Consider the following 16392-nt stretch of genomic DNA (forward strand, 5'->3'; position numbering starts at 1 on the left):
ATTTTATTCACATTCACTGGCAAGTCATATACTTGGAAACCAATTACTCTACACAATTGTTTAAAATTTCTCCTAACGTATGCTCTTATAATGTAGGCATTGGGGATTCAGGAAATGTTTGATGAGATGACTGAAAAGTATCACTAGTTCAATCCTATAAAATTTTACAGAGAAACTGCAAGTGGAAGGAACCTAAACTCCTTCTACTCGCAGACTAGTGTCTTTATTAATAAGCAGCATAAATGAGGGTAACATTTTTGTATGTTTAAAGATGACTATCTGGAACTATACCCTGGGGTAGAAAAAACAACTTAAAACAGAAAAATTGGAACAACTGAATCAATGAGAAGTCTTGTTAAAGATTTACAATGATATAGTGCTTTGTGAAACTAGGCAGCTTTCAACAATATCTGGAGGAAAAAAAAGGCTCAGGTTGCAGATGAACAGGTTGGGCCTGGACAATCTCAGTCTCAGAGTAAATCAAGCCGAGTAACAGTAGGGTGCTAACACAGAAAGAGAATCGCTTCTTAGATTACAACAACACACAAGTTTTGATTATGGGGTTCTTCAAGAGGTTTCAAGGCACTACATGGAGCTGTATGTGAGGCACTACATGTAGCTGTATGAACCATTTAAAGCCTGTCAATAAAACTGTTATACTTTACCCAGCTACCTGAAAGCCCTACGCTGCTTTCTGTATTGACTCCTCACTGTTTGCTGAGTACAATGTGAGGTCTTGTTTTTGGCAGTCACAAGCTGGTATACCACAGGACCTATCTTTGTGGAAGACTGTAACGACATCCTATTGAAGCTCTAGTGATTAGTAGGCTAAAATTGCTGGCCAACTCCTACATAATCTAGAAAGAACACGGGGACCAGAACAGTAACCATGCAATGATTCCCCCAGCCCGGTCCCCAAGCTCATTGTTGAAGGATACAGTGGCCTTCTTCCAGAGTAGTCAGCTCTCTTCATCTCTGCTTTTTTCCTTTTTTAAAGATTCTTTTTCAATGGCTTATTACATCACAGGCAATGACAGGAACACTATTTACTATAGGCAACCACATTTCTCCCTCAACGTAATTTTTAGAAAAATTTCAAAACCAAGTAACGTTTAGCTATTTTTTTCCCTTCTCAATATGCTGCTGTCCAGAGTATGATAAAGAATTCATGCCAAAGTTTTATAACCGTATGAACTGACCTCAGAAACCACACAGCTTCTTACTAGAAAGGAAGGGAATTATCCTCATAAATCCTTTCACTACTCAACTTTTCCACTCTGAAAGAGTCAGCATCTCTTCAAATATCCAACATAAAGAATACCTTTTACAAAGAGGTAAACTACATGCTTTTTCATTCTAAATGAGAACAACTGGAAGTCACTTAACCTCTTCCAGTAATAATTTTCAGCCTTGCCTTCTCTCCCACAGACAGTTTCAAGAGCACTGCCAGTCCCCTGTTAAGTGAGCAATTTTCAACATGACCTCCAGAGGATTTCAAGGAATCCTTCATTCCTAATTAAGAGGTTTAGTATGGAATCATTAACAGGAAAGAACTGGAACTGTTCTCCCAACAATTCATTTTAATAACTGATTTTAGAACATCAGCACATGTAGCATACAGCATACACGTAAACAGTACCATCAAATAGCTTTATTCCTCCTTACCCTCATCCCCCAAATTAACCACTTTTTCCTCTGTCCAGAATCCAGTATCAGCTCTCAGTGCCCGCTATAGTTTTCTCAAGAAAACAGTTTGCAGACTCCCCTATCCCTCTTCCCCTCCCCACGGCAAGGGGAATTGATTAGATAGCATTGGCTTCGGAGACAGCAGTTCCAACTCTCACTTCAGTTATAAAATTAGACATGAAAGATAAACTACTTACACAGGGCTAGCATTCAAGGAGCAATGGTCCACCATCATCTCCGGGAGGAAATCCAACTTGAACGCAGCCATCACCTCAGTCTGTCACAAACTACTAATACTAACTCAGTGTATTGCCTAACCCCTAAACAACGCACTTCCAAAAGTCCTGCAGGTCTTAACACTCAGCCACACAAAAAACACTCAAACCACAGAAACAGAAGCTCGGAGAGACCAGCAATAGACACCACAGAAACAGGCTGGACTGGGAAAGGGACATGGAATCCCAGATTAAAAAGGGGATGTGACCATGTGAAGGGAGGCTCAGCTCAATACACAATGAAAATGCTGATGCACTGGGCTTGTTTTGTGCAATTTTCCCTGGCGAAGCAGTACTGAGTGCACTGTCAGATAAACAGAGTGTCAGATCCATGAAGATAGCGATGGGTAACAGAGCAGAAAGAATACAAACTGCAGTCTTTCCATACCCAACTAACTCCTTGCCTCCCAAAATGGCAGCTCAAGGCCTTGAGATCCAGGCAGTTCCCATCTCACCAGTATGAAGGTGGACAATTCATTGCATGTAGTCAAAAGGTTCCTTCACCACAAATATTTTCAATGTCCAATTAATGATCTCACTCTTTCCATCTTGTGTCATTTTTGATACTCTCTTGAATTCTAGGCAGACAAATGCCAACTGTTTCTATGAATCTGACAAAAAAAAAAATCAAAGCTAAGGTCTGTTAACTCAAAAATCCCCAGCTCCCACAGAACTTCAACAACTCCTCTTTAGAGGAGCAAAACATCCATTGTTTTGGAAACAACACTTTGCCCATCATGGTTCTGTAAATCCAGAGACATAAAGACATGAAGAAAGGGAAAAACAGAGGTCTAGTGGTAATACCATTCCTGTTTTTATACTGTTCCTAGCAGTGATTTGTTGAAAACTGTTGTAAAAACTTTGAAAACACTGATTGTAACACCTTAGCTTCTTCATCACTAAAACAGGAATAACATGTTCATCGAGCAACTGTGAGGTGTAATAATTATATGCATAATACAGACCTATTGTTAAGCCTCCAGTACTCAAACTAATGGGGAAATAATCTCGTTAATACCACATTGTGAGATGCAGAAATATTTGATTGCAGAGTGTGCTACAGAGCCAGCTGGGTGTGTCCAAGCTCTCCAAGTGGTGTGATTAGCTCAAGTCCAACATAAATCCAGATAAGCCTTACGCATACAGCCAATACAACCCCATAATAAACTCTTAGAGCATCATCAAGGAACACATACTGGGTCAACCATGACCGCTTTTCTTGTCTGTCAATGACTGCAACAGGTACCTGCAGCTATTTAGACTGGCCAGTATACCAGCTTTCTTTATGCTTGCACAATTAGAGCATATCTATTATTTTTTAGATAAATAACCATTTCCAACCTCTGAAAGACAGAACATTTCCCATCTTCTGCCTACAGTGAGCTGGGCCTTGTAATAGAGAGACATAAGTTACTGCAAAATAAGAGAGGGTTTGAATTTATCACACATCAGATGTTCGGCAGTAACTACTTCACACATGCTCTTACTATGTGGTAAATGCAAGGAAGCTTATTCCTTAACGAGAAGGTGTAAGCTACCTGCTAGGCACCACTGGCATAAGCACACAAGTAGGTACTGTGGAACACCGGTCAATTTACTAGCTTTCAGTAAATTGTTAGTATCTACCTTCAGACACATCTCACAGGCCTCCTACTTGAAAAATGCCATCCTGTGTAAAACACATCATATTCAAGCACTGAATTCAGCCTGAGGCCCGCTTTATGGATTTTTCTAAAATGAACCCACAAAGAGAAACACTTCAGATTTATATGGTTAGACAGCAGCAGAAGATATACTGGGGTTCTCTCCATTGTTTATATGATTCTATAGCTCAGCATTGTGAATTCTAGTCTTACCAAAGACAAACAGAAAACCTCTCATCCTTAGATTTTTTAAGCAGCCAGTAAAATCCTCCAGCAGCCATAGTCATTGTAGGTTTGATGAAAAATGATGCTGGTATGAGATACTCTAGAAAATGAGTTTCCAAAACGTTACTGAGATTTATCAGCTTAAATCACTACGTCATTCTGATTTGCTTTTACCTACACATCTCTCTGCTCCCCTAAACAGAAAGCACATTCGTTTGTTCCATTAAAACAAAAATGCAACAAGATACAGACAGAAAAGTTCCCAAGTCACTGGTACACTCCATGTCAAAGTTTTTCTGGTTTTGCTCATTAAAACATTAGTTTTGTACAATTATCCTGCTACATAATAATTTCTAATTCTCATTATACTTTTTTATCCTCTGATACACTCCCTTCATTTAATGAAAAACTCTGCCAAAAATATTTCACATGCTGTTATGTACAATTTGAGGGAAGGAAAAAAAAATAATACTAGAATGGTGGATAAATATCTCAATGGACGTTAGCCAAGACTCCATGCTTCAAGGTGCCATAATTCCACAGTAATGATGGCAGTTCCAGTGACAAAACAGTAGTATAGAGAACAGTTTTCTTTTAACGTTATTTAGTTGAAGGAATCAAGTTGATGAGAATAAAACATTTCTGGACTTGTCTTGTAAAAATATCAGAAAGAGTGGAAAAAGATGGTATTTCACTACTGCATAGAAGTTGGAAGAATAAAGCAAAGAGGTTATTTCTTTGGAATTATAAAAACACAAAAGCCATCCTAGCCATTGCTCACAAAGAAAGAAAAATTAGACAGCTAAACACACTTATTTTTTGCTCAGATGTCAAATTCCTGTTGGCTTCCAGACCCATTCTTTGACTGTTTCTATTCAAAGTTTCTATTCAAAGGATAATAGAAACAATGTCTGACATTCCAAGCTCTATGTACTGTAGCTACAAATTTAAACATGGTGCTAACCTGACAATATGAACGTTAAAAACTTCTGCATACTACAGATTAAATCTCACTTTTTTAAGAAAAATATATATTTCTGAAGCCCTAGGGTATGTTGCAGAATATATCATCATATAAATTCCTCAGATTGTAAGGCATAAATGTTGAAAGCTTTGCTTTTATTTTTATGCTTGAAGAATTACATCCCATCTTTGGGCACCAAACTTGAAAATAAAACCCAAAACCCAAGTGCAGTATTTTCTTTCACTAAGAAAGCCTCATTCATTTCAATGAGCAATTAAGTGAAAGCTAGAGATAATACCATCTTTTATTTTATACAATCTGAACCTCAGACAACATACACAGCTCTGAAGCTGAGGGACTCCTGGGATGGTGAGAGCAAGCTATGGGAAAGGATGCAGGCTATGGGGAAATCAGACACTGTGAAGCTTTGAAGGAGACAGGTCCTAGAATAAACTTCCCCTTGTATTATCTGTGCATATCCAGATCCCTACAGCGCTGCTGAATTGCAGTTTTGTTTTTTCAGCAGATAACCCCTAGGTTACACACACCAAAATACAGTAACTACCTGTCAATATTTTATTGTTTCTTTGTTGATCATGTAAGCACGTCCACAGAATACTTTCAGCATGTGTGGAACCCAAAATGTCTTCCCATATCTCCATAGGTACAAAAAGCCCCTTACCTACTAGCCGAAGGTGCAGTTTCTTTCTCTGGCAATCTCTGTAACAGTTATTCCTTGTGAGTTCACAAGGAATAAATCCGATACACTGAGAATCTTAAATTTACCATCAAAATAAATAAAGTTTTGGGTTACTTACAATTCAGATTAATTTACCTGAAAACCATTTTCATGTATAGGAGATTTTCATAGAAATTCTGAGATAAAATTAATAGGAGAGGAAGACAACTGCTTTTATCTCGGAAATATCCATTTCACCGTGTTCGCTCTTCGGCATATAGCTGAGAGCATTTAAATCCTTTATACTCTCTAGAGCTAGCATGATTTTAAGTAAAATCTATTCTAAAAATAGCTTGTGATGTAAGGGTTTGTTTGTATGTTTCTTCAAAATATTTCTGGGGACCACGCTATTTGAGGTAAATCAAGATGTTCTTCATCTATTTCTGTCTTGTGAATGAAACCCTGTTTACCTTTGGCTTCTACTCCAATTAATTCTATGAAAGATCAAAAAAAAAAATAAAAAAATTCTGAACTTCTGTCTGACTGAACAACCCCCAGGACTCCCGGCTCTCTGCCAGAAGATGAAGCAGCAAGTCACCTATTCCTCTAGCATGTTTTTTCTACATAAGCACTCCTAGAAAGAGAAAAAATAAAATTGCAGCTAAGCTTACTATCAAGTAAGAGTGTAAAGACAGATTATTCAAAATAAATTATACAAACCCTATTTTCTCAAGTGAGAATGAGGTTATCTTTCTGGAAAAGAACGTAAAGGATTGCACTAACACCTCAACACATTTGTTTTACTAATGAAGTCTAAATGGTGGAGTTTATAGAAAGACAAAAACACATGCATATACATCATCTTTTAAATTGGCTATACGACTCCTTAAATACATATTATTCTTTTGAAATCTTTGTTCTTCCTGCCTTCTTACTGTGATGCAACATTTGTTTTAAACAAAATTCCTGCCACTCATTTCACTAAGCAGTTGTAGTTTCCCATATTCAGATAACTAAAGCTGGAGAGAGTTGCAAAGGCAAGTCTGAAACATGGAAGAAGGAACACTTCTTACTAAGTTCATAGATGAAATATTTAGGGGCAGTGAGTTTTGTAATTTTAGAAAACATTGACAGGGTTTGAGCACCACTGGTTGTTTACAGGGATATATTTTTCCACTTCTATCTAGTGCACATTTATATAAAATTCCCACTTTTTTAAAAAACAAACAGATAACCAATAGGTTATATGCATCAAAATACTGGACATAAAAACCTACCACCTTCTAGCTAACATTAGTAAGGAACTACTAAGTAATCTCACTTTTAAACACAAACGAATCAATCATTATTAAGATTTTAGATCTGTTTGTCCAATGCACACTGTGCTACACATTATCAGAACCAAAACACAAATCTAGACTGCACTCTACTAGTCCAATGTGGCACTTCTCAAGTTCCTTAGAAACAACTTTTTGCCTTTCTAAGTCAACTTACCCAGTACAAACTCTTCATGTGAAAATAGTGAAGACTTAGTGTGGATTAAAAACACAGTTGCCTCTCTGTGGCAACCACGAACACAAATCTGATGTGTGAAAACAGCATATAAAGCCCAATACCTGTCTAAGCTGGTTGTGGAAAGCAGTTCTGAACTAAGCTGGTCAGAAAAGACTTATCACTTGAAGATGCTTTTTCAGAGTACCATCAGGATTACAAACTGTGATAGAAAAGAATGCTATTTTTCCCCAGTTCTGTACAGACCTGATGTAAAAATTCAAGCTACTTCCCTTAGCTCCTCTGCTTCCAGCTGTTATACAGGGCAATCAGGATGCAGCGATGCTTTCCTTAGACACAAAGAAATGAGAACGTTGTTTGCTAGACAATAAACCTAAGCTCTGGTTAGTTGACCCATACAACAAACATGACAAGACATTCCACAAGCAGAACTAAAAAAAAACTCTTCCTACAGATGTATCTTACCTCCTTACAATAAACCCAGTGAAACTCAAGAGCCTTTAATGTCTTCAACAGCCAACAGCAAGACTAGTTCAGAGCTACCAGCACACTGCTGGACAAAGGAAAGGAGCTGACTGTTTTGTTTTGACTTAGTCAAAGCACTGTCACATTCACTTAATGCTTAGGGACTCAATGCCTTGAGATGTTTACTGCTCTGCCTATTTTTTTTTTTTTTTAATGAACAGTGAATTCGAAAGTTTTCAGGAAAGATCAAGGTTTGTGCATTGTTTTCTTTAAAAACAGGCTAATAAAAACCTAACTAATCCAACTGCTTTCTATCGATCAATCAAGATACTTCTGGACTGGAGCAGACTGTACAGACAGTACACCGCCATCCAGTCCCTCGTGTTTGTTCCCTGGGATGCACGCATTAGTGTGCGGGCTCTTCAAAAGGGCACCAGCGAAGTCGTCTACAACACTGAGTGAGGGTTCAGACAGGTCAGAGACTTTAAGCCATTGTTTTGCTGGAAGTACAAACAGAAAAGTCCAGGAATCAAACAGTGCTCTGACAGAACTCTCTTTGACTTTAACATAAGAGTAAAAACAGATAGGGAAGATGTGTATATACAGTATTACCCTATGCCAATGTGAAGCCAGGCAGTTCTCCACTGACTGCCACATGCTCATTGGACTGACAAGTCTAGATGTCATCCTTCTGGCTTTTATTTGAAACAAGCACTGACGTGAATGCGTGTATCAGCTGAAATAGGTCACATGTGGCCTATTTTTGCAAGTAGATAATGTCTTTAAGCTAACTAACTTTTCAAATGGCAGGTAAGAAAGCAAAATCTTAGTGGCTGATACATCAGAGGAGGAAAGGAGATGTTTTTTTCATGCAAAGAGTAGTAGATTTTTTAACTCCTGGCTGGCAGGATACTGCAGATACAATAAACTCACATGAGTGCAAGGACAGACTGGACTAGCAGTTGGAAGCTACCAGACAAACCCACAACAGGTGAGGTTTTCATAAGCTGAAAACAGAGGCTGGGAGATTACTGGGTCAGTTCTGTGGTGACAAGGTGAAAACAAACAGTACAGATTATTACCCTCTATAACTGTGGAAGGCAGGAAGCCTGGAACATGTCAAAGATCCTAAGCATGCGTATTGGGAGAAAGGAAGGGCAAAAAGCACTAGAGGGAAAAAGGAAAAAGTTGTGCTGTTAAAACTACTCAAAAGCTGGGCTATACATATACTATGTAAATGCTAATTTAAAATGCTAACTTATTACCAGCAATGTATTCAAATGTTTTCATAAGCAACAAAAATAAGTAATAAATCACAACTCTGGCCTTCAGAAATTCTGCAACACGGACAGTAATCAGCATATATTCATTTTCCTTTCTTTTAAAATGCCTTGCGATTGCTTTCAGTATGTTAGCATGTAACTGACAAACTCAATCTGTGGTATACTCAATATGTGGCTTCCTCCTGAGGAGGACTACACCAAATGGGAGATGACAGCTCTGCAACATGAGAGCTTATCTACCAGGAAGCAGGTTACACCATTTGTTCAAATCCGAGAAGCCTAAAAAAAAAAACACCTGCAACAACGTACAGCTCTGGGAATAACTGCTAGTAACAACAACTCAGAAGAAGCTGAATTATCAGCCTTAATACCCTCTTACTGCAGATAAGTGAAGGTCACAGCCTTCAAGACTGTGGCTCCCAAACTTCTGCAATTTTCCCTTCATTGTCTTCATCTGCTTGCCTGAACAGGGAAACACAAGCATGCTGTGAATATACTAGTGGGGTTGTGGGTATCAGACTTCAGCAGCATGAGCAACCCACAGCTCTGCGGACAATGCCTTGCTTCTCTAGGGCAGAACAGCTGCACAACGCTACCCTTCTACTTTCTTAGGACACAGCCATCAGCTAACACAGCAGCATGAGGCTGTTTATCCAGTGCTTGACCTGCCACAGCTGTGTCTGCTGCTTCAGTGATGACACTAGAAATCCTTGCATAGGCATTACAAAAATGAAGAAACAAGTAGACTGGCCAGGGAACTGCTTCCTGACAACGGCTTGGGCTTGTCTAACACCTACCTCCAATCACAGAATTTCTTAACCTAGAGCAATGAAGAATAAGCAAACTGAGAGCCTCCAAAGCTCTCTGGTTTGCAGTTACTCAAAAAAAGAAAAAAAAAAAGACAAATCACAACTATTATTTTCAGAATCCATACCCCCTTTCTTTTTTTTTTAAAAGACAAACTCCAAATGATTTGAACTATCACAGTCCACAACAGTGCCATTTACAGTGACAGACAATATATACTGGCATTTTTCCAAAGGCAGCTAGTACCTGCCCACCCTGTTTTCAAGGAGAGTACATATGCACCATCAGGTTAATATTCTACTAAAACAACACAGTGAAATAAATAAATAAATAAATCTGTTAGGAAAAACTTCACATTAAAATATTTACTGATGAACTCCACCTTTTCTTTGTTGCTTAACTGTTTCCTTCTAACACCTGCTCCCTAAGATACATAAAATATAGCTGTTAATTTTCATTAAAATATAACAGTCTCCCCCAGGTAAGTTTTATTTCTTAATTTTATCTGGCATATTTCCTCATTTTTCTTCAGACTGAAGGAATAGAAAGGGAGACAAAAATCAGCTTTATCAGCCGTTTCTTGATGGTAGAAGTAGTAGTGGATTAAAAATGTAAAAAAAAATAAAAATAAAAAAGCACAGCAAAACTTACGTGATGCAAAGCAGACAAAGACCTGGCTGAAGAGGAATTCTATGAACTATGAAAGACACGAGGCATATATGCAGATGAACAAATTGCCAAAAGGCTAAATCATGAATTTGCAGCAATTAACACATGACAACCTACTAGAGCAGCTGTACTTGTAGAACAGATAATGGCAAGCCTTAATGCAGGCTCCCTAGAATAATTAATTTTGTCAAACCAAAGACAAGGTAATCATCACATGTTTATCCCTGTTTGCAAGACACTTCACAATTAATAATTGATATGAAGAAGCAGCGTTGATATATGAATCCCAGGGCAACTGCTTTTGAAGCAGATGCTTGTAGGTTTCTTCGTCTCATTGCCAACTTGTTGTTTACGAAGGCATATAGCCATTGAAAAACTATAAAGGATTTAATCTTGTTAGCCTCAGTTTTAATTTTTTTTGGTCAATAAATGTAAAATTTCAGGTACTGTTTTATTTATACTGAAAGACATAAAAAGACAATTTCAATAAAAATATTAAAAAAAAAAAAGCCAAAATTCCAGCGGATGGTTTGGGAAGCATTTTGAGTTTTTAATCATTACAATGCTAGAACATAACAATGCTTCCATATTTTGGAAGTGAAAAACTACAGAAAAATACCTAAGAGATCTGAAAGACCTGTGGACATGCTGGCAACATAGACAGAAAAACACCTTGAGAAATTAGGAAAAGTAGTTCGGCCACAACAATACGAAGAGGAAATAAAGGCAGCAATATAACACAGAGCAGGAGACAAGGCAGGAAATAAGACTACAAGAAGCGAGGACATGCATCTCTGCCCTGTGAAATTACAGAACTACTAAAAGGAAATGGAAACAGAACAAAACATTGCTGCTGCCTGAAGTGTTCTGTTTTTTTTTCCCTCCTGTTTATTAACTGAATTCTGACTTGTTCAGATTGGAAGTATGGATGGTATACAACATCTGTACTTCAATGCCCAGTCTGCCATAGAAAAGAATTTGAATACTAATGCCTGCAAGCTACCAGGCCCTGAAAGCAGAGGAACCTTTCCCCTCTTTCTGTCTGTGATAACAGCCAGGAGTTCACCTTAACGCATTTCAGCCTTTTGTCTAAGGAACAACCCTGCAAACAATTCTGTGGAAGTATTTTATAAGTGTAAGAAGTTGAAGGAGATCCAAACACAGGCAAGACTTAGAAATCTGGTTTCAAAGAGCCTTGTAGTTTTGCTGTCTCTCCCTATATAACATGAATCTGCAGCTCTAGACTTAGTCAAGAAGATGCACTGAAAACAAACATTTTGTCACCTCGGCAATATTTGCAGAATTCTTTAAAAAGAATCAACTACACATTTTATGTTAGTTTTCTGCCACTGAAACACGGCCAGAAATTATACTTCTGCTAAGGAGTTTGAAATCCACTGAGTCCTGGAAAGCTCTGAACAGTCTGCTTCTCTCCAAGCCAAACACACCGCAGAGCTACAAGGAGTAAGCCAACCAGCTATGTTTACACAGAGCACCGCCGTGTAGTTGCATATGGGACCCAGGGGAGACTACAGAACCAACTGTACAGCGCCAGGACAATACCACATATGAAGACTGTTCTATCACCCCACGAGAAATACTTTTGGCTGAGGTTTATTGCAAGTAGCATACCAAGTGTTTGTGTAAAGAATTTAGAGGAAGTAAGAACTGGTCAGAGAGTGAGGTTTTTTGTTTGTTTTACTCCAGAAACATAACAATCTTAACTGAAAGGAACAAACTTGGTATTATTGAATAATTTACAGGCCTCTCCTTCCTGATAGTTTTTAGAATAGCAGCCAGTTCTGTTTTAAAAACTTGTACAAGTATGATAGAGGCTTTCCCCCCCCTTCCTTTTTAAGTTTCAAGAGACCTTTCAGACTAAACAAAGCAACAAGTCTCAAGTTTCATTGTCCTTTGCAGCAATCAGAACAGCCATGCAAGCTGTTTTGACAAGTCCTTTAATCTTAAATTGTTTCTTCTAATAGCACCAACTACAAAACATGAACAGTTGACATTACACTACGGTTAAAAAACAAACAAACAAACAAAACATTATTTCTCTCCCATTTTATCTAAAACTTTGCTTTACACATTACCTGAAAAGTTCACAGGCAGCTCAGACAGCTCCAGCAGAGTGTAATACACAGTTAAAATAGAAATCATTGCAATAATCATTTCTACTTAGTGCACTGGCTAGTCCCACGACAAGGCATGACTTCCCCTGGCTTTTGACATAGGGGTGCCAAACAGTTAATTATTTTACCTTCAGGAAAACAAAAGCAGCATCCTAAAGGAGGGCCAGCGCAGCAAGAGGTATGACCATTCTCTCTTCTATTCACAGGGCATTTGAACAGTGTTAAGGCAAATTTGTTTGCGCACGTAGATTTGACAAGTGTAACAGAAGGTAGGAGTTCCTCACTCCTGAAACTGTCAGTGCTCACAAGGCCCTCTTAAAACAGCAATACTTGACAAGAAGAATAACTGTTTAGTTTGCTTTGGCAAAGTGTAGGATAAAAGTTTCCAAATACCAGGACCAATCCCAAGTCTCAGAGTAAACTCTCAATTTCAAAAACTTGTCTGCTTGGAGACAGCAGCTACAATAAAAGTGTGGAACAAAGGCAAGTGCTGTTTAAAAGGCCAACTGATTCCTCACCTCAAAGCAAAGCTGACTCCTCCTTAGTTTAATTCTCTGCACCAGACCCTGATCAGAATTTGGACAGTATTACCCTGATTCATCTCTGTGCAGTTAATTTATTCAGTTCATCATAAGAGGCATTTTATACTGGTATGTATAATAAGCAATGCATATATATAATTTGGATTAATATATTAATATAATTAAGACCTTAAGACCTTACCAAATTGGATCTACATGGGACAAGTGGACCTGTATTTCCTCTGAAGCCTTTGCCCAGAACACAGGCAGGGCTCAGAGGCTCCTTACTGGAGGTTTTGTCAGAGTCCCATGCTCTCTCTCCATCACTACACCTGGCCAGACTAGCCAGCAGGACTGGCATCTTGTACGAGCTATCAAGTTATGCATAATTTTCCAATGACCACACATCTTATTTTGTTCTGCTTTCTTCAGCAACGTGTTTGCCCCTGGCCATTTTTTTCCACAGATATTCCTGGCTCTTTTTTCTGTCTTGACAGGACGAGCAAGTCAACATGCCAAAGCCGGTAAGGGGACATTGCTCTCCACCCACACTTCTAAGTTACTGGATAAGGACCTATCAGAGAAGGAACACATCCTTCCTATCCACTCTTACTTGTTGCAGTGTCACTAACTGCCTAATATCTACAGGTACATCAATCAGTGCCATTGTTTCCCCTTCTTGTAGGGACTTTAGATTTAAGAGAATGGCAGGGAAAGGATCTACTGTTACTGTAACTGAAATAAGCATTCATTTTTCATCTCTTAAGGGCCTTGGTAAAGCTGTCAGCAGCATTGTGTATAAGAGTTGATAAATGACAAGGCTAGTATATTATTTCCTTATTAAAAAGCCTCCTTTCTCTGTACGCTAAAGCACATCTGAAGAATTTCTGCTATAGCAGAGGTAATTCTCAGAACAGCAACAATCATCACAATTTGAGCATAGTGTTACTTAACAGAGCAGTCACAGGTCAATTGTCCTAAGCTGCACAGTTACAGACACTGGTCTTTTTTTTACTGTGTGGTCAAAGGAGTGTCGATCAATCCAAGTCACTAAACCAACTTGATCATGAGAGAGATTTTAATTGGGTTAGCAAGCGGACTGTTGATCATGCAGTCAAACTATCATGAGAACCAGGCACCATCAACTAATCAGCACTGGGAACTGAGTAAAGCAGGAAGGGGGGATTGGCTCATGAAATTAGACCCTTGCTAGACTTCAGACATTAACAGGACTGCACCAGAAGATCCTCACATTTGGCTCCAAACATTTTCACATTCAACCGTGTTCCTGTTATGCTGAACATCATGAAATTTGTCTCAGTCCACATGGAGTTCTTCCAACCAATACCTTTAGAGTTACATGTAGCATAGAGAACTTGAGATTTATTCTGTCCAAGAAATAACTATGAAAGTACACATTTCTACTTTGCAGTTACTTGTGTTTATAAAATTATTTACATACAGCGCTGAAGAAGCATGGTTATTCGGTACTTGCAGTCCTAAGCTATTAACACTTCCAACTCCCTTTAGCAGCACAAGGGCAGGAAATTGCAAAGAGCTTAAGGTTGAATTAATATTATTGCTCACTGCAGTAGAAAATGGCCACATATCTCTGAAAGTAAAAACAACTTCTCTCTAAACCTTTGAAAGGAAGCTCCAATAAGCAACTGAGGGACGGAAACTGTAGTTGGTTCATACCTGCAGCTACGCACCTCTCTAACACTTCCAGTCTTCACTCTAAAAGAAAAGAAACAAGAAACATTGAGTACTCTTGAGTTAGAATCATAATAACAATCATTACAACATGAACTGCATCTTGCGAACAGCTAAGAAGTGTGAAAGTAAAGCCCATTTCTTGTAACAAGTTATCATACGGTGGTAACAATCTTGTTTAGACTTAAAATAAATAGATTGCACATTTCAACATACAGGGAACAAGTGGAAGGGTACAAAAGAAAGGGGCAGCAGATGTCTTCTAGTTTCCTATTACTATTCTGGGGACTTCTCCTACCTGTGTGGCTTTTCATTTCAAGACAGAAGCAGTGCTAACATCAGCAGCGCCCACAGTCCTAACCTACAGTACAGTTTGAGAGCAGCAGCACTAACAGATAACAATGACCCTGCAGATGTGAACTCTAATGTAAGATGGTAGAGATGGAAGTGTATGAAAAAAAGCTCTGAATTAGGTAACACAAAGAACACCACAAGGAACAAGTGTTATTTCTTAAACAAATCAAACATGAACTATACAAACTCTTTGCACTAACATCTCATAAGTCGGGGATGCTACTCAACAGTTGACCCACAACAAGAGCCAACATACATCGAAACACAACTTTTGGAAGTATTTATTTATTAAGAATTTCTTTTCTGCTTCCTCCTAGGTTGAATGCTATTTTGCAGAACTACATTTATGTCTGTCTAGCAATATTTAACAAAAAATCTACATCTGCTTACATACCTATAGGCAAACAACCAAAACCAGCATTCATCTGCAATGTGCAGAGTTTTACAAGGCTATTTGAGTGTCCACATTTTCCCTGCTTTGCAGGCCTCTTCATAACCTTTGTTCTATATTCTTTGAGAAGTGTAAGTGATCCTTATCGTCCTCTAACTTATCTTTTAATATATTTGGATATTTATCACATGTACTCATGCCCTCTTTTCCGGAGAGAGCTCTCTTGTGATTTTATATCCTTATTTTATTGTAATTTTAAAAATCATTCCTAATTAATTCAATTGTTTTAATTAAATATTATACCCACTACATGAACTCATAAGCCTAAACATAACAAAAACTGAGTTTTCTTATAATACTAGTTAAGATGAGAAAAATAAAAAACAATCCAAGAATTCTGAGAAATTTAATTTAGTGTGTATTTTAATTTTTTAATGTGTGTTTTCAAAATGATGAGTTCATTTATCTTTTCTAGAATATTACTGAAAACTGACTACTGGTCATGGAACACTTTACATTTTTGTTTGGTTTCAGAATAATGAATTCAGAACAAACATTCATAACATTTCAGAATAGCACTACCTCCTACTTAGCAATTCTGGCAAGTATTTTACCTGAGTACACCTCCTTCCACCTCTTCCATGTTCCACTGCTTTTTTGAAGTTTAATTAAAGCATATTTATTTACGGTCAAAACATGGTCTCATATTCCTGCTAATGGCCCTAGCTTCAAAACATGTCATACAAATTTTATTTTTTCCTCCTTTCAATCTCAGACTTTGCAAGGTACTTAAGGCCTATGGAGTTGTCACAAATGCCAAGTTGTATTGCTGGGATAATGAACTTTCTGTAAAACCTGAAATACACAGCTCACTGATCACGTAAATACCTAAGAATACAACAGTAAACAACTTTTTAAATGTTGAAAAGAAAGCCTTCCCTTAGCACATATAACTATGCAACATGAGAGAACTAATTTAAAAACTTCAAAGGAGACTAAAGTGCAGCTAACGTAGCCAGAGGAACCTATAACTCTTGATACTTTTGGAAAAAATAAGACATCTCACTGAA

The 16392-nt window shown here is 38.0% G+C and overlaps 1 protein-coding gene across 13 annotated transcripts in view; it reads right to left on the reverse strand.

Annotated features, from left to right (window-relative positions):
• CELF1 (CUGBP Elav-like family member 1) overlaps window positions 1-16392 on the reverse strand; it is a 56549-nt gene that overhangs the window by 27021 nt on the left and 13136 nt on the right. For 10 of the 13 annotated variants that reach the window (XM_035326743.1, XM_035326742.1, XM_035326741.1 and 7 more), the window contains exon 2: window positions 14563-14601. The exons of 1 other annotated variant lie outside the window; for it this stretch is intronic. The gene's annotated coding sequence lies outside the window, so the exon portion shown is untranslated. Of the gene's footprint in view, window positions 1-14562; window positions 14602-14875; window positions 14987-16392 lie in introns of those variants that run through there. 2 more of the 13 variants (XM_035326731.1, XM_035326730.1) reach the window with 2 other exon arrangements.

Source organism: Oxyura jamaicensis, chromosome 5 (assembly GCF_011077185.1).
Source record: "Oxyura jamaicensis isolate SHBP4307 breed ruddy duck chromosome 5, BPBGC_Ojam_1.0, whole genome shotgun sequence".
Lineage (NCBI taxonomy): Eukaryota > Metazoa > Chordata > Aves > Anseriformes > Anatidae > Oxyura > Oxyura jamaicensis.